This window comes from Nomia melanderi, chromosome 5 (assembly GCF_051020985.1).
Source record: "Nomia melanderi isolate GNS246 chromosome 5, iyNomMela1, whole genome shotgun sequence".
NCBI lineage: Eukaryota > Metazoa > Arthropoda > Insecta > Hymenoptera > Halictidae > Nomia > Nomia melanderi.
In genome coordinates, this window is record NC_135003.1 from 13,305,794 (window position 1) to 13,330,463 (window position 24,670).

At 37.0% G+C, this 24,670-nt stretch overlaps 2 long non-coding RNA genes across 2 annotated transcripts in view; one reads left to right on the forward strand and one right to left on the reverse strand.

The window, feature by feature from the left end:
• LOC143174562 (uncharacterized) overlaps positions 1-24,670 on the forward strand; it is a 103,024-nt gene that overhangs the window by 39,615 nt on the left and 38,739 nt on the right. The window lies entirely within an intron of this gene.
• Positions 9,017-11,627, reverse strand: LOC116425216 (uncharacterized). Its single transcript, XR_004234647.2, has 3 exons — positions 11,470-11,627; positions 9,769-9,804; positions 9,017-9,108 (listed from the first exon to the last, which is right to left on the reverse strand). It is a non-coding gene; the product is annotated as an uncharacterized LOC116425216 (long non-coding RNA).

Below are 24,670 nucleotides of genomic sequence, written 5' to 3' on the forward strand. Positions count from 1 at the left end.
GACTGTTTTATGAGGGCGACGCCTGTATCTTGGAACGAAATCTCGGTGTGAACGTTGTGGGTTCAGTCGAATTCATTTATTTTTGTCGAAAACGATTTCCCAAGGAAACGTTTCTTCAGTTTTTTAGAAAACTTTAAAGTACAATTATCGCAACTATTCAGTGCTCATGGCCATTACTGTAAAGTAAATTCGTTAAGAAAGTATTACGAATGATTTAAGCGGAAAAATCTGAAGTTACGAAATTTCTTTCACGTGGTCGCGCTTTGGGAAACGCAGTTATTGTCACGGCAAATATTTAAGAGCTAATGACGAAAAATTACGCGACAAATGAAGACGTAACAATAATTTGAAACAAGCAGTTCTCGAATCCAACATATTGTGAAACACGACAATATTCGTCGTTAACGTGCCTGGCACGCAAGATCCACTGGAGAACATCTTTATTGACGAATCGTGTTGAACATGATTATTTTTACCACTGCAAACAACTACGTTGGTCCTCGAGCTTGTTATACCACTTAGAATCGCTACAGGAGTTCATAAATACGTCCGTCACTTAGTAAACATGAATTCATACGTTAACAAAATAATTGGATTTGTGATGCGCTCTTACCGAGAAAATCAACGCGGCAAAAGACAATCTTTACTATTATATTAGAAGATATACACAATACAGCTATATATAATAAATATATTTAGAAAATACACAAAGCATTTAACACGTTGAATGCCATGGTGGTCACCGGTGACCTCAACCAAATCGAATTACTATAATTCATTCGATTAAACGATGATTACTTAACGCACTGACATTCAAAAATTCAAACCTGCGATAATAACAACCTAATTCAATTATATCAGTTGATATTACATTATCTTCATTTTGTATATTTTTCTCGGCAAAGTCGTGAGGCAGTCAACGTGTTAATATTAGAATTATATTTTTGTTTGATACAAATTACAAAATCAGCAACGTACAAATACATCGATTAGAGCATCCACGTTTCGCCAAGTATCGAACGTGACATAATTACCCAGACGGAATGAAATCGATTATCGTGCGGTTCGTTGTAAGCGTAAACCCGTGAATTTGAAAATTTCCTCGATCCCTCGAATGGTGCCGGGATCCTGGGTATGGGCCCCGTAGGCGTGTCTCATTTGTTTTCCGTCCTTCTTTTTCGGAAACTCGAAGTCACTTGGCTGTTCGCAAAAGGCGGCAGCTTTAAGGAGCTCATTAATCCTAACTAATACGCAACAAATGAGCCGATTCCGTGTGCCCGACCCACAATGTAAAGGAAGCGTGTACAATATTCGAGCACCGTCGCGACGGGTTTACGCCCATGAGGGTACTTTCATTTCTAAAAGGGTATTTACTTTCGTTAGTAGCGTCAGCGTACGCCAGCCTTGTCTACCAGTTTTTCGTACTGCGTTCCTTCAAAGGATCTTTCATAATTACGACTCCCGTGGCCAGAATGGACAGAGAATTAACGATAATAATTAGTTTGTCAATTAATCCTGAATGTGCCGGAAGTATTTCTACTTTACCTGTCGCGAGAAAAGAGCGTAACGTGGATGACAAAGAAATTGGAAAAAATTGACAGAAGTGAGCTAGCAGAATACTTGAGTGTAATATTGAAACAATAATAGTGATATTTGAAACAGAAATTAACCCTTTGCGGACGAAGGTTCTTAGGAATGTACAAAATCTTCAACAGACGAAACGAAATGATTTATCAATCGCTTAATAAATAGAGAAAAAGGAATCTCTGTGCAGATCTCTAGATGTTCGAGTAATTAACTCACAGGTCTTCCAAATATGAACATTTCATTTCGCCAAAATGTCGACAGTCGTCCGCAAAGGGTTAAAGTATACAATCGTTTTCTTCGGTATTTGAAGATTAGAGTATATTATTTCGGAGAAAATGATTGTTAATAATTGTAGAAGCAAAATGAATTTCTGCGATCGATAATGATCACTGGAAATGAAACTCCGATCACATGTAATTATTAATTATTTAGCAATTGTCAGTTATTTTTTCCGAAGTAATCCAATTTTTAATTTCCAAATGCTGAAGGGAACGACCTCTTAAGTTCTGTTTCAAAAATCAAACCGTTAACACTGCTACAGACATATTAAGTAATTACGGAGCCTGGTCACTGACACGTGATTCATCACACTTGCATTCGTTTCGTCCCGTTACGAACTCCATTGACAAAGATAGTCGAGCGCCGTAGAAGCCATACTATTATTTGCCAGCCCCGATGAACGTAAACCGTAATCGTTTCTAATAATACCCTCAAATTAATGTCCGCCTAATGAACGCTTTTTACCTTCCGATCGCTGAATGCGTTTGCAATAAAATTGATTCCCGGGTACACATAAAAATCCATCGAAAAATAATAAACGCAACGAATACACTCCGCCTTACATTGACATCGTAATCGGACCACGGGTATCGTCGTTCCGCGCAACTTAAACTCGCGGCGATGCGCAATCAAATGCGGCTCATTATTATGCCGAAAAGAAACCGGCTTAGTTTAGGAGACACTTTACAATACAATAAATTGATTTTAGTACGACATCCTCTGATAGAGACCGATCATGAATCAACTTAAACGAAAGAACTAAATATCCAAGTTGATTGGCAATGAAACGGGCGGGGGGGAAAAAAAGGGACAACGAACGGAACGCGGTATTATATTATACGGTCCGGTGTCCATTACAAAGCCACCTAGAACGATACAGGAAGCCGTGGAATCTGAAAAATCTGTATTTTTGCAATACCATATTCAACCAGTGTGTTCAGACGCAATCAACTCGCTATACGATCTATCTAAGGATGGTATGCAAACAGTAAGAAACGAATGGGACCGGTCTGCCCGTGGTTCTTCACGTCCGCGTCTATTGATCTATAATTGATCCTCGGTAGGTGCTAGAGTAACGATCGATCTGTCGATCAGGATGACGTATAATGCAATGACCCGCGATAATAAATTTATTGCGGACGATGAAGGCTACAAATTGATTGTTATTACTCGGCCGCGGCACGTTCAATGAAGTTACAGTTTAAGTGACCGCGTATGATTTACAACGTAATGATTCCTAATTAACTGACATGCACCGTTAGCACGCTCGCATTTGCATTCCATTAACTGCGCGGGATGAATGATTGTAAGGAGCGTCGGAAAAGTAGCCGAGTCTAAATAAAAAAACTAGAAATACTGGCTTTGTATCGGTTCGTTTGATAAACATCGTTCAATCTGTTGCATGATCGGCTGATCGTTCGAAGGATGCAACGCCGCTTTTCCTGGAAACGATCCTCCTTCGAAGTATCGGCTCGATCATTCCCATATTGAGTATGTAGTGATCTTTGATTCGTGTTCAGGTTAATTTCTTCGCTTTTAGAAACACATAATATATAAATATCAAATACGTGATCAACTTGAAAGATTCAAATCGGTTTCATCGCGTTGTTTTAAATATCCTTTGATATTATTGATTTAAAACATGTTTAATTTAAGTTGCAATTAAAATAGGAATTCACAGTTGAAAATATTCCCACTGAATTATCTGTCTCTAACAATTCTAAAAATCACTAGAACAAAAGAACTTAACGTCACCACTTGATTTGATGCAGGGAAGCTATGAAGTTGAATATTTAGTACTTTAAATTAAACTTTGTATTGCTACGTGAAATATTCAAATAAAATAGCTTCGTTGCTTAATTTATCTGTGAATTATCGTTAGCTTAGTTTCGGACAATGTCGTTTACATCTCCTCGGATAATCTTGAATATTTCCAGTGAAAAACCTTCGAGTGCAAAGAGTTAACGTAAATACTATCTCAAAAATGTATACGAGTCGACAGGATAACTCTAATATCAAAAGTAAAAGGATTTCTGTCTTCTAAAATTTAAAATGAAAATTTCACCGAGCTCTTTCGTTGTTCAATGCTTCCGTAGTTCGTATAAGTAGCTGTTTTCTCTAAGATTAAGGGAAGCGAAACAAAGGGAGCGTTTAAACGGCTCATTTGCGGTCCGAGGAAAGTGTCGGACACGGCGCGAGCTAATCGGATGTAGATTCTGAAGTGGCCGACGCCCACGGATGCCCGGTTTTCCAACAATTAATGAGCTGTTACTGAAAAAAGCCAGGAATTGGCAGGACTCGGAGGATTTCGCGCCAAAGGCGCAGCTTCGGCAACGCTCGGAAATGTTGGCACCTACCCTGTAATTAGGACACCTTGGTGTGATTCTAATTAGGGGCCTCGGTTTGCCATAAATCTCTGGCTGTTATAGAGGTCATGTTTGAACGAACCTCGGGGAAGCGGGCTCTTAAATCATTTAGAAAATCAAACCTTTGTCGGTAATCAAGCGGCAGATCGGTAAACTCTTATCTTCGACTGTTCTACACCTTATCTTGAGCTGCTACCTCGTGCACCGATAAAACAGTATCTAATAAATTCTTACTTCATTTTGGCTTTCAGCAATTTAATGAAGCGCTCTTGCAGATTTTTGTATCTGAAATGCGAGGCGAAACGTACTTTTCGATGTTTGTTTTTGAAGAAATGAATTATTTGAAAGGGAAATTGAAATTGTAACTTGAACGATGATTTGTTCGATAATTACGTAAGTTACAGAATAGATTATATAGATTAGATAGAATGTTAGTGTGCACATTTTAATATTGCCGGCCGTTTTATTTTTACGAACGCGCGTCGCTTGCCTGCTCTTCGCTGAAATCTGAACACAATATTTATCCACCGTGCATAACATCGTTAATGGCTTATTTACCAGAAACTGTTTCGAACATGACCACGTAACAATTTGCGGACTCGCTCGCTTAGATACGTGTGTTCGCGACCGAAACGTTTGAATAGAATTAATCACACGAAGATGTAGTTAATCTCTTCTTTCATGTTTCCAGAGTATTTCAACATATGAAATATTCGTCGTCTTGTCACATCAAACAATTAATCATTTAGAAACTGCGGAATAATTATTGCGCGCGTAACTGTAAACTGTAGCTGCATTTCGTAATTTCTTCTCGTACGAGCAGATACGCGGTCAGATAATCTTCATGTGCGGCTGATAAAATTCTCCGTTAATGTGATTCCATTGAATTTCTATAAAAATCCGAAACAGTAATTACGATGGAAATATGGTATAACTTTCTTTCCTCTGTTATTTCTGCATGTTTTACGAACTACAAACGAAAAGTAACTAACTTCGTTCAAATTAAACTTATTGCAATGTAAACTTATTACTTTGTTCAAACAACGCACTTTAAATAACAACTCAACAACAACAAAAGTTATACATTTCTAAACTAAGTTCGAGTGAAAATCATATAAATTTCTGAACTACCATTTTTATGTAAAAACTGGTAGAAAGATAACAATAAAAATATAAAAGAGATATTGAAAACTTTACACATGGTGAATGAACTGTGATTCTAAAAATGTTAAAACCATATTGAAACAATTGAAATATTAAATTAAGTATACATATTATAAAAAAAATATACGTACTTAACCCTTTGCACTCGAGGGCTCCGCAGCAGAGTCAGCTAAAATTTGTCATTATAAACTAAAATTTTATCACTAAATATATTATAACATTCATATCTACAATCGATAAAAAACCAGTAAAATACATCTATGACTTCTCTCTTCATGCGCGTATCATTTATTTATATGTTAATATACTTCTATTAAAATTACTTCGAGTTGTTGGTAACGTCAGTAAGAAAAAGATTCGAGTGCAAAGGGTTAATTATCTTTTGTATTATAAATTCGTTATTGTCGGAATAAGTATGCAGTTATTGAAGAGGTGCCAGATGTTCGAATTCTCTTGTGACGACACAGCTACGATTGATTAATATAAATCGATGGCAAATATTTAAAAAACAACTACATACTTACTAAGCTTTACCAGAAATTTCGTTTCCAACGAGCGTATACGGGCACGCTAACTCTCCATGTTTACGCGTTGAGGACTCGATCACACGATCAAACGATCGCGCGATTGCGGCTTCCAGTTGCATAGCATCTTTAATTGTAAGTGATAACCGTGTGCAGTGTAGTTTGCATGAAGCTCCGCGGGTGCTGGAAAATCGTTAGTACACTATTCTAAACTCCGTAAGAGTCTCACGGTGAGTCTGAATGAGTGGCTGAATATCTTTACTCATAAAGTTTACGAGGTGTCACGGAAATGTCCACGCTGCCAAAGGGTGCGTCGTTAACTGCGTAAACAAATGCTATCAGCGGAGAGTCGAAAAGAGATTGTTACGTTCATTATACGAATAATAAAAGGAAAATCCATTTTTCAATGGACGCACGGAATCTTTTGAAATTAAAATTTGCCACTTTTCTCGAATACGTAACGCTGATTCTTCATTTTTAGAATGATTAATTGAAATTAAGATCTGTTTAAAATGGATTAGGATTTTAATATTTTTATTATTACATTTATAGGTAGTGTATTTAATGAAAACTAATAATTACCATTGCGAATGAAAAATTTGTTTCCATGGATTTCTTATTAATACATTCAACTATAGTTTCAGTAAAAAAATTTAATATTTCTCACTCTTTAGTTCTTTGTTTACAATATGAAGGTTTTTAAGTTTTCTAATAATTTTTATACTGATATTGAAGCTTAATGTCTATTGATAAATCAATGAAAACAAATTTTCATTCTGAATTTTAACTATTAGTTTCTCGCCCGAGAATTTGAGCTTATGAAACGAGGATTCTTCAAATGTTTCAAATTGTCGTTACTGATATTGAAGTCGAACGTGTATTAATAAATTTATAAAAAAGAATTTATCTTCTTGATATACATAGAACGTTGAAATTATTTCCGAGGAACGTGAATTTGAAAAGGCCAGTTTCAAAGTATCCTTCTCTTATTCACAAGCAAATTTATCTTGCCTGCGTTTTTCATCCAATTAGTACTGCAATGGTGATTTATTATATTCAACGGCAGTGTCTTGTTCGAATTGGAAACAGCTCCAGGGAAAGTCGTATATGAACGTTTGAACTTTGGTTTCACTTCTCCTCTACTACTTTTTTTACACATCACCGGAGAAGCAGCTGAACGAATAATAAATACGTCTTTTCGGTGATCATTTTGTTTCTTGGGTGGCCTACTTAAATTTTGTTTTATTCAAATGACGTCGATGTTTCTGTAATTGAAATTCAAGTTCTTAAAAAGTAAAGAACGCAATGATTAACAATTATATATAAGTATATAGTTCATGCTTGTAATACGAAATAATTGTAACCCACAAATGTATGGGTTCATAGTTAATCTATCAAGTAAAACAGTGAGTAATCACTTTCATTATAATAAATATAAAATACTTTCAGTACAAGGAATATAAAATAAACGACGTCTTGCATAAAATATTAATTTCTTATATAAGAAAAATTCTGCTACTGTGTTTAAAGTTACACTGTACGATAATATCCAAAGACCAATTAATTTCCAATTATTCGTTACTCTTTGATATCTCCTCATTTTGAATATTCCATTAATCTCGACGAGCTAACAAAAATTCTTCACGAACGATTTCACTGGGATTCGTTTACATTGATATTTAATACAGCCGTCGCAGAAATAAGTGTATAACGAAACGAGTCCATTTGCCGCTCTTCTTTCTACGGTTAAACAATCCACCAAAATTCCCAATTCGCTTGGACTCATTTGCAGTGTCTTCCGTTCCCGTAAAAAAATCGGTTCGTTTGAGGCCTACTGCGGCATTTAGCTGGCGGTGCAGTGTTTGCAACACGCTGTAGAATGTTCTACAACGAATCGTAACGTAATTACAAATTAGACACGATTAAACTCGCCGTTTCGAATGGAAACAGCGGAACTATCAAGATATCGTCTTGTGTCTGGCAATCTCGGAACTGAGGAGGATAGAAGGAAGAAGAGCGGACGGCAATAACGTTAATCGGGAAATCATATAGGGTGTTTCATTCAACAGCGTACGCTCGAATGTGTCGTACGTAGTCGAGGACATAAATAAATTATAAAGTTATTCCGAACACTATTAAAAAGGGGGATTTTTGGAGGATTTTTTAATCACGACAGAATAGAATTTCTTAAAATGAGTACAACACGTCACGTAAAGTCATTTAACACGTTCACGTAAATGACGTCTATAGACGTCCATTGCGTGTGCTTGTTGATGCAAACGACGTCTACAGCAGTCTTATATTTCTAGTATTATAAAACAGTTTAAAAAATGTATATCACTGTTGAATTGTTCAACAGATCACTGTTCTTTTAATAATTGTTGAAGTAACACTCCAGAAAATTCCTCCAACAAAAATAATTCGTAGCCAAGTGTTGAGGTGTTCATTAGAAATTTTTGTTCTTGTACCTTTCAATTTTGTGTTACATTAAAAGAGAATGTAAATGAAAATCATGTGCGAAAAGTTCTGTTTATAAAAATATACCTCTTTTATTTGTTCCTGAATTATTTTCGAAAGATATCGTTAGGTACCAAAACGTCTACCTTTTTCTAGGAAAATTTATTAAACAATACAATAATTTTAATCTGCGTGAAATCTTGATCGAACTCCTCAAGAACCAATTGACAAAAAAAAAGTGTTTTGGAAGCACTCGCCGATTTCAAAATAAGCGTCAAAGTGTTAACGAGATTAGAAATCAACGCGAATCACGAATCGCACTCTAGCTAATTTATAAGTTTTTAGTGTATTCTATTATTAATGAGAATTACATCATCTTGAAATCTGCTTAATCTGCTAAATCACTAATTACCGAGGTATCCAGTAATTTCTAGCTAATTTATGATCTTTCATTATATTCTATGACCTTGTACTATATATGGAAACATATAGCGTTTTATTTAAAAGAATTAAGTGATCTGGAAATCTGCTTAACAATATCACGAACGATAAACTTCGTCTTATAAAATATATCTTCACGCCTAATAATTTCTGTAGTGACCTTTTGCTCGTGTTTTAAACGATTTATGAAACTATCGAGCGTGTCCGGTCGAAAAATACACCCTGTAGAACGAAGTACGTTATCCTGGTCGTGGATAACGGATGACCAGGTTCGTCGGCAACATCGCCACCTAGGAAATGAGTACAGACTGTGACACTTGCACGTCATCTTGACTGTTCGTAGAAACTTCGCTTTCCAAGACCTTTTATTCGCGATACGCGTACTCGTACGTTTATGAAATAAAACGTAAAGAATGCAGAATACGATGAAAAATAATAGTAACAATAATAATAATAAAAGAATGCACTTGTTTTACCATGAAAAATAGAAATAGAGACAGCTTAGTTATATTTTTGAGTAATACAAATATTAGACATAGCTAATGTGAAAATTCAGAGAATATTTTAATTATCGCAATTGAAGAATTCTGTGACTTCACACGTTTTTCTGATAAATGTTTGTTTAAAGAGTGTACTTTAGTTCACAGAAGTATATTTTAGAATTGTTACTAATAACGATTTAGGTAAGTAATGTACATTAGACAAAGTGTTCAATTATTATTTAATCTTTTATCGTAGAAACGTAAATGTTAAAGTTTCTTGAATTGTAATCAATTTCTTGGATCCTGTGTTTTGGTGACTCTTTATTATTCTACATTAGTGAGTCAGTAATTAGATAATAGTTACGTTAAAGGTCAACAATTTCAAATATCTATATCTCCACGAGCCGATCCAAATTATAAGAAAATTGCGAAACTCTATGAGAGGTGTCACCGTTCCGTCGCAATTACCACTTTTACTAGAAATTGATTAATCTTCTTCGTTTCCTGTAACAAATAGGGAGATTTGTCAGCGTTCCATTAATGCGTCTAACCTTCCTCTATGCGTGATTGGATTGATATTCTGTGATGGGCAAATGATTGCCCGTGATGTTGATAAATGCTACAATCCTCGTGAAAGTTTCTCAACGCGGTAATTATTAACATATCTTATTTAACTCGGTTCCGAACTCGGTTATCCTTGCCGAATTTCGCAGGAAATTTGTATAAAATATTCGAAGAGTTCGGATGGTTAGAAAGTAAAGAATAGAAAGCAGTCGAAGGAAATAATTAAGTGGTCGATGTAAGAAGGCGTTAGAAAATAATCTTAAGTTGGAAGTTAGAAGACGTAAATGTTAAACTTGAAAAAGTGTCTATACCTAACATCAAAAAATCCAACATACTGCATTCGAAATATTAAAATTCTTTCTGAATCGTATGCAAAATTCCAAAGTTATTTTGACAAATTTCATTTAATACACATATTTTACCATTTACAATAAATTTACGATTTACAACTATATAATTCAATATTCACAATGTTTTCGTGTACAAGTTTCTTTTATCATATAATTATGACTATAATAATGCAATATATAACAGTGACAAATTAATTAAATACTTTACACGTGAAATAAGTTTAGAATAATATATTATTTTAACATTAAACCATATTTCCCACTTATTATGATTTCATATTATTCCCGATAATACAGGTCGCGTAACGAGGTAAAGTTAATTACAATGAAACTGAAACAGGAACAGTGAAGTTACTTATAAATACCGGTACGAAGTAATCATATAAATATGTCATTACAGTGCACATAATTGTACGTGTCAAACGATGAAATTGCGAGGAGGAATTTAATCTAGTAGGTGTGCTTTATAATGAGTAAAAAATTAGATTAATGTACAATTATTTCCAATTCCCTGAACGTCACGCTCGCGTAAGTCTGCAGAACGTATGCAAAAATGTGCGGCACATGCGCATAGCATAGGAAATACGTTGCGTCGATTCGAGGATAATCCCAAGTTCGTACAAGTAGCATAATTATAGGCAAGGTGTGCCCAGCGACGTGTGAAGATGGCAGACAGATTAATTAGGCTGATTGCTCTTATTCGGTAACTGCGAACGAATTCGTTCCGCTGCCGCTATTATCTCGAGTAACTGATAACACTATTTAACGCGTTCTATTATCGGTATTCATTAAACAATTCTTGTTGTTTCTCGTCAAAACTCGATTTCCGATATAATATTACACACACTTCAAGGTCAACACTCAGTATTTTCAAAAGCATCAGAAATTCATAATACTCTACTAAATATTATCTAAACCTGTCTACATCGTCACAATAAATACTACAGAATATTTCATTTACAATATTCAACATTAACATCCAACAATTACAATACTATTAACCCCTTGGCGTACTATTCACTTTCGTTACTAAGCTCGTGTAATATTTTACTATCGACAATTTGTAAGAAATACAACAAAATTTTCTATTCTACTTCAGGTGGAAATTTCATTTGAAGATAATACATTGATAGCAAAATAGTTGTTTGCTTTGATCCGTGGGTAACGAACAACATTGATTCTTTTTAAATTAGTTTAGAAATCTTCTAACTAGAATGCTTATAACGTCTCGCTGATGAAACAACTAATTACTTACTGCGAGCCGGGACGTCACGGTCGAGAGGAGGAGAGGAGACGGTGGCGTTTTGGCGGGAGATTTCGTAGATTAGTCCCGAGCGCAGCCGTTTCGAGGGTAACGGTCGAAGTAGTACATCAGGCTCATTGAAATTCCCGTGGATACTGGAATACGTCCATCGCCGGTGTCCTCTTCTTCGAGTTTCCACGGGTCGTTACCCATGAGCGCGCAACGGCCTCGTGATAGTTATAAATCAAAATACTCGAATTAAATCGCACGACGCTCGTCACGTTCCTCCACGGGCTTCCAAGCCGATGACCAGTTTTGCCTGTGACCAATGGGACGTTTTTATTTGTCCCCTTCAATGCCACTTTACCTATCACTGATTACACGGCTTTCCTTCTGTTATTCACTTTAACCTGTTAACCGTGGAATTCAATTTCAAAAATTTCCGATAATACAATGAAATCAGATAATCAAGTGTACACTCGTTGTACGCGACGCATCTATAATATATTCTAACGAAAAACTAATGCGAAACGAAGAATTATATGTTTATCCGAAGAAATAAATAATTTAGCATTGAAAGAAGCAGTATCATTTTGATTTTAACCTTTTGCGCTCCAGAAGTTTATCACCGGAAATACTCAATATTTTCTAATGAGATGCAGATGACATTTTCTAGATTGAATTAAGAAATCACACGTGCATTGAGGAAGAGAACTATTTTCTTTCAATATTTCGTACATTGTTGCTTTATACAAAGTTTAACTCTTTGCGCTCCAGAGGCTTCTCTGAGTCACCAAATGATTTGAGATATAATTTTAGGAGGTATGGATTCGAGGCGACGTTTTTAACGTGAAATTTCATTAGTTTGGTATTTTATGTCTCATTACTAATGTTATGTTTATTTTGATTTATGTTTTATGTTGCTTTAGATGAAATTTAATATTTGTTTAATAACGTGCGTATAATTTGTTTTCCTCGTGTTTCGATTAGACACAATTTGTCGCTAATATGGATTTCAAGAGATAACTGCGAAATATGGGTATAGTTTTCTTAAATCTCGTAGAAAGTAATAATAATTCAATAGAAATGAATATACTTATCTGCGCAGAGCTTTATTTAAATTTCAATGTACCCGAAATGTTTCCGGAAAAATGGCAATCCGCGTGAATATTCAGAGTATAGTTATCGCATACTGTATACAAATATCTTCGCATTATGATTTTCAAAGGTATGTAAATATGATAAATGTATACATCCAAAAGACACCGTTACATGTAATCGACACTCGTTTGCCTGTCTCCTTGTAATCACACCTGTCTTCTAATGGTCCGACACTTTTCTAGAATTATTGTGCAGCTTCGCTGATTTCACATTAATCTCCGTTTTATAATCAGTCTTGCGATCGTGTCTACCGTTAGCGAGTTTGAAAAATGCGTACATCTGTCTTCCCACTTAGTTTTTCTGTCGCTGCGCCATTCATTTTGATTTATTATTGAATAGGGTCGTCGCATTGAAACCAAGGCTTCACATTTTCGCCAATTTCGTTCGCTCGAAGTAAACGTTACGGGAAAACAGTATGAATAATCAATGAAACAGAAATTCAACGTCATTTTACTCGTGACGCTGTTACCAATGAAACTGCACTTCTGTGTTTCTCCGAAATATTTCAGTATAAGAGCCAGTGCAATGTAAATAATTAAAATCTAAATAATTATAACCTTAATTCTTCAAAATTTCAAGTTTAACCCTTATCACTCCACACAGTTTTGTGATATGTCAGCTCTTACCAATTTTTATAGTAGTCCTACTGAAAATTAACGATGTTACAACATTTAGACCTTTAATTCCCTTCTCAGTACAAACTTTCTATATTTGGAAGATCTAATAATCTTAAGGTAGTTTTCTTAAAATTCATTAAAATATTTAATATTAGAAGTGGTGCAATAGCCTACAGAGTTCAAAGGGTTAATTCGAGTTTTAATTGAAATATGTCTTATATTGAAAACTTAAAAGTTATATCTCAAGGTTCAGTAAATAATTCGAATTTTCGTACTTTTAGTTTCAATTGGAAGCTTGAATTCAACTTGCATTTTTTTATTTCATTTTTTAAATATTTAAGTACTGACGCAAATGCTGTGCGAATGAAAATCATTGAATGCTCTAAAATGAAAAGCAAAGAATTTTCGCGCGATATCCGAAAGTCTGGAAAGAAGAAGGACACTCGCATACAAAACATTCCCGTGAGTGGTAAAAAATGTAAATCACACGGTTTGCATCGATACTCTGATAGCGATAAACACGCGGAAGACGGGACAAGTGCAGAGAAAGAGCAGAGGTTAATACTTAACGATAATCGTACGGTCATCATCATCCCGTTACTAGCAAGACCGTCTAAGTCTAAACGAAGAACAACGAATACATAATTTTGTTAAGTCACGACACGACGCGACGTCTCGTGTGTGAACCTTTTATCGTCAGACGTAAGTACCAACTTACGTCGGAAATACTTAACAAAAGGATAACATCAAATGTTAAGGAAAAAGTAAATACCAAAACGTCTTTCAATGTGATCCAATGTGAAATCGTTGCTAATACCACACGAAATTCCACTGTTCTTTCTTTTCGGAGAGTTAAATTACGATTATTATATATCTAACAACAATTCTTAACGATAAATTCGTTGTTCTGTTCTAAACGAAAATATCCTTCTGCCATAGAAATACAAATTTCGAGTTATGTCAGTTTGGATTTATGTTGCTCGAGTTATTTTTCAGTTTTTCCTGGGCACAACTTAATAATGCAAATGTAATTTACTGCAATTTAACGGAAGACGAGATAATAATTACAAGAAGATAGTATAGCAATCGTTATGAAAAATCCCTTTCACATGTGGTACACGTTAATTTTTCCAAAAAAATATTTTTAAGGGACACATGGTCAAGAATAGCTATGTACGTTACAAAGCACCGAAAACATCAAGAAACGATATAAAAATACATAAAATTAAAAAAACTCGAATATAACTTAATATTTTATTCAAAAAATCAATACAGTTCATAAGCAAAATATGACCGAAATTTCCGTGGCACTAAAAAAACTATTTCCACCGTATAAAAATTTTAACAAAAACTCCCTTAGCAATCAGAGTCTCAAAATCCCCATCACTTTATCTCAAAAATCCACAATATCCCAAAACAAAAAATTTTCTGTTCATAATTCCCACTAGTCCAAGGGGTTAAAACAGCCCCTACACAAAAATTCGAATAAAAATTGTCATTGAAAGTCTTACAATGCCCACGAACCTCCACTGAACCTTACAAAGCTGAAAGTAGCCGAAAATATAAAAATACAAAACCTCTCGGTATACACCATAGTTCGAACCGTCCAGGAGGATTGTTCGCATGCAAGAAAAGGGAAAAAGGCCGAGTGGGGAGAGGCTTCGAAGATGTTCTCGGTCGCGTGCCGTTGTGCTCTGCTGGGCTCAACGATCTTCTCGCACATGACACACCGGAATAGGACATTACCACATTGTGTGTGGCATTACACGGCCGGCGGCTCGTCATCCCGATGCCCCTGACGGTCCGTCCGTGCCGCGGCAGTGGAACATAACCATAGCGTCCCGATAGCTGGTGTGCGCCACGATTGCCACGACTGCCGCGACTGCCACGCGATCGGCACGTGGCCAGCAATTGCACCGGCCTCTGCCCCCCTCGGTCACGCCTTGATGATTTGCCTCGGCTACTCTTCGTATTCGTACACAATATAATTTCTAGGTGGACGCTGCCACTGGAACGCCTGTTCACCCCTCCGACACCCCTTGCGGATAACTGGACTGAGAATAATTGTCCCTCTGTTACATCCTACCACACTAAACACCCTATACATCCCTAATAACTGTTATTATCATTGTTGTTATCACTATTACTATTGTTGCTACTATTGTCGTTGATGCCGCAACCATCGTGGCGTCACGGCACGCCGACCATCTGAAAACTGGTTCATCGTTGCCTTTATCTAAAGATGGTTTGTACCAAAATTCTCCTTTGATCTCTTGCGCTGAATTCGGAGACTCGAAGTTTGTTAATTGTGTTGCATAGAGTGATGTATTTTAACCCTTTGCAATCGGGAGGTGACTCTCGCCATTTGATTCCACGCGGTGAAACTAAATCTGAATATTTTATGTCGAACTTTGTGTAACGTCTTGATATGTGAAATATTGGAATAAAACAGCTTCGTTCCTCGATGTTCATCAACGAAACCTAATAACTCTAACATCAAAACATAACTATTATTCTCTACCCTTGAATTTTTCAAATGTTTCAAGAAATGTCTTCGCCTCGTGAAAAAATATTGAACATTTCTGGTGAACTTCCGAGTGCAAAGGGTTAAAAGAATCTAGTATTTCTATTTGTTGAATCATGTTGAAAATCTTCACCACGAGTCTGACTCGTTGTTGTAGGGCAAGGGGTTAATTTGGGTCACCGGTGACCCTGGTATTCAACGTGTTAACTATTAACCATCGAGAACGAATCGAGACCTTCACGTTTTTCCAACGCGGATTCACCGTCTCGTGACTCGATAAAGGACAAAACCTAAGCAAGCTCGGTTCGCTTTGCATCCAGACAAGATTCTACTCCCTTTTTCGAGAGTATTCCGTGTGTTGTGGCAACGTGACACTCTCCCTATTGTTATTCACGATTATTATGCACGTCAGACGCGAAAGGGGACGGACAATTGCGAGGGCAGTAGGAGACTATCGTCGGGCGTTTTGTTTTTAGTTTCGATTGGTCACTTGTGACCGTACTGATTTTCGATAGTATTCTTTTGTGTAACGTATAATACATGCGTATTTATTTATAATAGGTTAGCTTTCGTACTGGCGTTTGACTCCTTTCGTGCTCCACCCGTGTGGTGTCGCTGTGTCACGCGAACTGCCATGTGATCCTTTTCCTTTTTTCTTTTACCTTTACCTATCCCCTTTTTCTTCCTCTTTCTCTTTTTCTTGGTCACTCTCTTTCTTCTAGATCGAAAGAGTGCTGGCTACTCTCTCTGATTAATATTAGGTATTAACATTAGAATTTACTTGAGAGTTAAATTCATTACAAAATAAATAAATTACATTTCAACTGTGCAGAAAGATCCGTTGGATGTGCAATCTAAGAAAAATCAGAAGAAACTTAAATATCGATCAATCAGTGCTCCAATCTTTGTCTTCCCTCCTATTTCCAATAAGAGACATTTATCATTCAGCTTGTTTACCTTATTCCTGTTTCCACTGAGGTAAGCTTATCGTCTAATTTCTACCTTCGTTTTATAACCAGTCAATTAGTCTCGGTAGTAACTAAATTCACTTCTATCTATAATAGCTTCAAATATTGAGACTTCAATTCACGTATGATTCAATTATTACTAAATCAATTTCTCCAGTAACTTCCCAGATCTGTTGGCAATCAAGAAAGAAGATGACACACATCTCCGCAGTAACCGATCTCAATAAAATCTTAAGATATTCCAGGGATTGCGCGTTCCGAGCAACTTTTTCCCCTGAGAAAACGTCGCCGACGCTTAGTTACGAGCGAATTCGACCCGTTCGGTGGTTCCAGCACGAACGGAAAGTATCCGTATCCCTACGAGACAAAACATTTCTTGTAAACGAATTCGAATCGCTGAATTTCAGGTGGCGATAGCTCGGCCCGTGTTCGCAGCTCGTCGAAGATCGACAGATAGCGCAGCGGCGATCGCGGTGTACTTATGGTTCTACACGGTACTTCACTTAGACGAGCCGTTCCGGAAGACTGTCGGGTGGATCGGTTTTTACGACGGGTGGCGGTACCGGCGATGTCGCGTCGCTGTAGAATTACCTGACGATTCGGGAGTCCTCGTTGCGAGAAACTCGGCGTTACCTGTCGCCGCTGTAACTCACCGATACTGCCGATTCTCGTGGCAATCGTCGGATAAACGGGAACAAGGCTGAGAGAGGAGGGAAAAAACAGTCGCCGGGAATGAGAACGAGGGAGAGGAAAGATGGAAACGGAGCCCGTGTCGTAAATTCTCGTCGGCTGGCCCGCTAATGGACATTTCCTGTCGAACCTCGAGGAATCGTCGCGAGCGCAAGCCGCGAATATCCTCCCGGCGACATTGTGCGACGCGCCGGTTGACAAAGCGACGATAAAGACTTGCGTCGGATACTTCTCGGTGTACGGTACTCGGCTTCGGGTACATGCAATTTAACCCCGACGAGATAACGCGTTTGTTCGCCGCTCCCGCGAGTCGCCCCGGACTGCGGGCTGCAGTTGTCGGAGAGAAGGAATCGGTATTGCCTGTGCCTCATTGTCTTTGACACTACCTTTACGGGCATTTATTTTACATTCTATTCTATTATTCCTGAAAGAATTGATGCTCGTTTATTTAGATTGTGGAAACTGGAGATTTGTAAGTAATTGGGGTACATAGTGTGATCATCAATCAAAATCGGCGTAAATATTTACAAAGTAATATTTCTAGAATCCAATATGCGTCAATTTGACGCGTTCCGTAAACCTAGTGTTAAAACGTCGACGCTCGCTTTGAAATCAGTGATGGACGACGGAAGTTATTCTTTTGTTTAACCAGTTAACTGTGGAATTTAGTTGGAAACCTCGTTCTGCGCGCAATGAAATAAAAAAATGCGTGTACTTACCGAACGCAGGGTATATTTTAATGAAAGATCGCGGAACAAAGAATTACATGTTTATTTGAAAAAATAAAGAATTCATCGCTGAAAGAATTAGTATCATGTCAAGCTTTACGATGACGCGTATACTCGTCACAGTTAACTGGTTAACACGTTCGCGGACAGGAGAAATTTTAATGAGCTGCCAAAAGAGACAGTACCAAAATGCAGTGCTCCGAAGGTTAAAGTGCATAATCAGAAGATTAAAGCTATATAGAATTAAATGCATGATAATGTGACTTGTAATTCTAAATGTTCCAGCATTCATGTCATTTCGCATCGCGATGAAAATTAATGCTATAGCACTCACGTCAATGTTAATTAGTTGATTCTTGTAGAGTTTTATCAAGATTTCATACTCAGAATAATATTATATTTTTTATTTAATCTTCAATACTTTAATACTTTGATATTCATACTTTCAGAATAATATTATATTTTTTATTCGATTTTTAATACTTTAATACTCAGAATAATATTATCAAATTTTCTTATTTCAAATACTAAGGATAGGAACGGTCATTGCCGTCATTCGCACCTACATTCACGAGCATTAGCTACAAACGGCATTTAACACCTTGTACGCCTGCGTCGCGTAATTGCTGGATTTTTAATCTTATTGCTAGTTCTATATTAACGTAACATTTTTACAGTTATATATAAAACACAAATCCAAAGTAAAATTACAAAATCAAATTCCTTATTCTTTCTCATAAGTCACAAATTTCGATTTGGCCGATGTTTAAAAATATATCAATGCAATCAGCCGCCAGAACTGCAAGCAGTTGAATTCTTTGTCGTCTGCCCCCCACAATTCATTTTACAGCAGAAAAACCAGCAGAACACGACGTGCATACGATACCCACCATGTTTGCACCCTTCCCTGCTCTTTAAATCATCGATGCTTAGAAAACGTTTAGCAACGATAAGGTCACGCGCCGCGAAACAAGCGCGATCGGTGTACAATGACAGCACTCGGCGAGGCAATTAGAAAGTAATTAATCCTATGCACCTCGTTTATAGTAGCCGACCACCGAGCACGGTCACGCTCTGCTGGCCAGGATGTAACCGATGCAACAGATGACACTCGCTTCTCGATGGCACCACCCAACCTATCACTACGCGAGGGATACCGCACTCAATTCTCCGCCCCGTAGACTCGTGCCATGTGGCGATCCCCTCGAACCATCTTCCGACACGTCATCGGTACAGCTAATTTACGATCGCGCCTGAAACGGATATACTTTTTGACTTCAACTCCGACAACAGGATCGACGGATCGCTAACGGCACCAACGTCAATCCGACGTCCACGATTATCTCCGATTATTTCTAATTACTTTGGGAATCGACTTAATCTGCTTGATGGACTAGGGTCGTTTCGGACTGGGATTGGAGAGGTTTCAGAAATTACTGTTCGAAATGAGCGTTGCATGAGTGAATTACTATATTTTGCAAGTATTTCAATTACGAAGGCGATTTTCGAAAAGATTTTGTATTAGGAGATTCATTGAAGCTCGAGAAACATATTGTTTTAATTTGTAACCGTTTCTTGGGGTTTTTCTAGCTTAGAAAGCCCTTTTTATAGCTTCTGAATATGTACAGTCATTTCAGAAGCTGAAACATTAATTTTCTCAATTTTTCTCTTCTGGGCTTAACCACTTTGGCTTGTGGGACTCAATTGTGATTAGGTCGTCCGGTTTTTGTTTCCTGTTCTTCGGAACACATGTCAGTTCTGTAACTGTTATTTTTAACCCTTTGCACTCGGATGTTTCTTACTAGAAATATTTAATTTCTTTACGAGGCGAAGACGATGTTTGAGACTAATTCGATGAGAAATCACCAGTACATTGAGGAACAAAGCTGTTTTATTCCAATGTTTCACGTATCGAGGCATTATACAAAGTTTAACATTAAATATCACATTCTATAGTTTTACTGTGTCAAATCAAGCGGTGACTGAAAGTCACCTCTCGAGTGCAAAGGGTTAAATATAGAATCGAAATTCAGAACCTATAGAAAGTAATAGTTATAGAAGCGATATTATATTGATTGTATGTCGGTTCTAACTGTTATTTTTAATTGTAGAACCGAAATCAATATGGAATCGGTATAGAATCAATATAATATCGGTTCGAAAGAACCGGAACCAAAAACCGCTATGCCTATTTGCATAATCGCAGTTACAACTCTATTCCAGTTCTCTATAACTGTATCAAGAACCGGAACTGATATCATAACTGTTTTCAACCCCTGCCTAATAACAGTTGTGACTTTATTTCAGTTCCCCATAACTGTTCCAAAAACCGGAACCGACATCATAACTGTTTTCAACCCCTGTCTCCAATTATTCCGAAATCAACGAAAACTGTTTCACGAATTACCCGACGGTTCACTGTAATGCATTAATGGTAATATAATTCCCAAACGTTTCGTCGACTTCTCGAGCGAACGCGATGAAACTGATCTAAACCTAGAACTCTGTAGCTTTAACACTGAAACTACCGAGCACTTCAACTGATTTTTGAAAATGTCGCTATAGAAACTCCAAGAGTGCATCGGACTTTAATTGATTTACAATTCGTAGTGCTAAATGAATTTCTTTAATAATTTCTCAGAGAAACATTTGTTACCTTTCTAATAATTGCAGACATCAGGCATGGGTCATTTGACCCCTCTGGTAGTTTTAGTGTTAATCAGAAGTGTCTGAAGAAAAATGAAACGTTTCTCATGCAAAAATAGTAACAATGGAAACGAGATTCTTGATTCGCGTAGGTGCAGATTAAGTGAACTAGAATAAACAATGCTTCTCACGCAAATAATTCAGTGTTTCTTAATTTCCTTTATTATAATTCAGCATTTAAACTCGTAAATGTAATAAGTTAATCAATAATTTAAAACCGTGAATGTAATAACTTAATCAATAATATAAAACTATGAATGTATAGTTTCAAATTTTGTTGTATTTCTTACAAATTGTCGATAGTAAAATATTACACGAGCTTAGTAACGAAAGTAAATAGTACGCCAAGGGGTTGAAATATATAATCTTATTCCTGGTGCAATATTGGAGCCTACAGAGTTCAAAGGGTTAAACAATATCATATTCCATTTACACGAAAGAGAATAAAATCTAAGAAAAGTGAACGCAGAATGCTTCTATAATACTCTATAATTTCACTCGGATTTTTCGTGCGTTTGCAGGGCCATCGAAAGTCCCGTGGACAAAGAGAAAAAGGAGATAAATCAAAATGTCGGTTGTCACTTGTAACACATCGTTCGCCCGTCAATTTCGCTTGATGCGCCCGTAACACTTGGCGCGCGACGCTACGGGGCATCTTGCGTCGATGATGCCGGCAGGTCCGACTTCAAAGTATAGCTTACTTGAATGCACCTACGGTTTACAGTATCAGGGTGGCCGTCGTGGTCATCTGTTCGCCATATTTCTACAGTGCGAATTCAGTGACAATAAATAACCAATTACTGCTCGAAAGAATCGATGTCGAGGCAATAATTTATGCGAACAATGAGACATATGGTTCGACAGTTGAGTGTAATTCACCGATACCCAGAAATTCGAAATGTCCTGTAATATGGTATCACGAGTATACAGATCTTAAGTGATTTATTTGCATAAATACATAGCGGTTGATTATTATAGGAATTCTCGGGAATTAATCATATCATTATCACTGTAGGAGGATAATCGCGAAAATCGTTGTATTTAAAATATTTCACGTGTTGTGTCGCTTCCTAAAGTTCTGTGCAAATTAAATAATATGTGTATATATTGTAAATTGCAGTAAGATATTTAATACATATATTATTACACGTTTAATATAGAATTATGAGTCGTAATCGAAATTACTGAATTTCATGGAATGATGCGTGTGATAAGGCAGAAGAAAATCGCTATTATACGATTGTAACGATGAATTTTAGCAATAACAAATTTTGAACGCCACTGTAATGTAATTAGGGCAATAACTAGTTAAATAAAGGTGAACGAGTTAAACGATAAATATTTCTTATTGGAAACAGAGACGGAAAGGAAGAGTAACACTGAAAAACCGATGAATCGGATAACAGGAATCGAGTCAGTGTTAGAGGACACAGAAAAACGAGGAATTTGAAATACAAAGTGTTGGTGTATTTAGTGTCAACACATTGCGCACCGACCTCGCGTAATTGCGGGATTTTCAGTCTATCGTTTAATTGCTAGTTGTATTTATGTAACATTTTAGATATATATAACACAAATAAAGTAAAATTATGAAATCGAATTCCTCATTTTTCGTAAGATTTCACGCAGCAAAATGCACAAAATGAGAACAACGTAATGTCAAATTAAATTATTCCATTGAATCGTTATATTATTATCTATCGCATTAGATGGCATTATTTGTGATATAAAAATATTTGCAAATAACGATCGTTTAATCGACTGAATTATAATAATTCGATTTGCTCGGAATATTTCATTAGAAATACTTAACATTTTCTAACTGGACGAAAACGATGTTTCTTCAAATGAATTCAAAGAGAAATCACAAGTAAATTGAGAAACAAAGCTTTGTCATCCCAATATTCCACGCATCGATGCATTACACATAGTTCAATGTTAACACTAAAACTACCGAGCATTTGATACGATTGAAATATTATTGCTATGAATATTGTAACAATAGATTATTCTCGTTTCTTCAGACATTCACTATAGCATTCAAGTGAGACTATTTATTTTCAAAATCATTTCGAAGATACCAATAATTGCGAAACAGAAAAACTGGAACCAATCATTTTGATCTCTCTGGTAATTTCAGGGTAAATGATAAGAAACATTGAACCAGTTGTACCGAGCGAGCATTCTCGCGCCTGATAGTAGCCTAACCGGCAACTCGCGGAATCTCGAGCTGCAAATCACAGATGTCGCGGAATAGAAAGTATTCTCGCAAGTGCCCGATATTCAGACGATAACTATATAAGACAAAATTTGTAGCGATTCTAACGGGTGGGGTCCGAGGCGTTTGTGAAGTCGAAGATTGTGTGCGTTCGCTTCAGCCGTGGGGTAGCAGATGTAAGTTTAGTCTCTCTGCTTGTAGTAACGTTCAAGGGCTCGTCAGGAGCCCCCCCCGTTTCACCCCATTGATACAAAACAACATAACACGCTGCTTCGTCCGGTTGGTTGTGTGTGGGTTTGTGGTGCGATATAAACGAACGTTATCACTGTTATTATTATTCGACAACAAAGAGATAGCTTTATCTCATCATCACCTTGCCCTTTCTCCTTCATAAAACGCGCGAGCTCGAATGGCAGTGACCATTGGCTATGTACAGGAGTTTATATGCTGCGAGTTTGGTAGAAAAATGTAAAGATTTAACTAAGAAAACACAAAAAAAGGTTAAAATGAGATGATAATAATTTCATTTCTTCAAAAGTAACGAACGCGACGTTGACCTCATCTTTTGCAGTTTTCGACGGAAGCTTTTTCATTTTATGGTGGATGAATTACTGTGATTCGGTCAATTAACCCTTTATGGGTCGAATTTTTGTTCATTATTATAACAAAATCTATGCAGTACAAAATTAATAGATATAATAAATAGAAATAATTCTCTTGGCTTGTAGAAGAAAGATATAAACAATATGAATATTAAATATTATATACATATCTACAATTCATAAAACAACTAACACAATTTATCAACATACAAAAAATCACCAAACAAAAAAGACCAATCCCACGAATATTCCTATATACTCAGAAATTTTCAAACTAGCTCCCCAAAATGTCGGCCTCTGACGAGGAAGCGTTTCCTAATCAGTCCGTAATTCCCCCGGCGCCATGGGTGTTTTCGAAACGAATTTGGCGGCGTTGTTTTTCTAAAAGACTACGACTGTCTAATCCTCGAAACGAATTTCGACCTGGTTGCTCCTTTGAGGCGCTCGCAACTGACCTAGCCAACTCAACGAGCGTTTTAATCAGAGAAAGGGTTAACAAGTTTTGCGTTCGGACCGTAGAGCGGTGGCAAAATCTTTCGATACGGTGTCAGGTGGCTGGAATCGTAATCCCGCTAAGGGTGCTGGCTCTTGACACCATAAGGGCAGCGAGGTGTGTGGAGGTGTCACAAGATTTCCAGTGATCTGCTCGCCCTCGTGCCCTGGAACGAATCGTCCTTCCCTTCAGGACCTTGTCCTTCACCCTCCAGTTACGCCTCGTTATCCAACAATACCCAGCGGTAATGAGGATATAATTTTTCTCGAAGAATCGCCGGCTACGTGCAACTTCAATCCTGAAACTGGCTTTCCTTCGCGGCCTCTTAACACATTGGACGCCGGCTAAATTTCAGCTACTAAAAACGCTAACGTCGATGATTGTATTGATACATTTTTAAACATCGATCGAACCAAAATTTCTAACTTACGGAAGAGAATAAGGAATTCGATTTTGTAAATTTTACTTTGGATTTGTGTTATACGTGTCTAGAATGTTACGTGAAC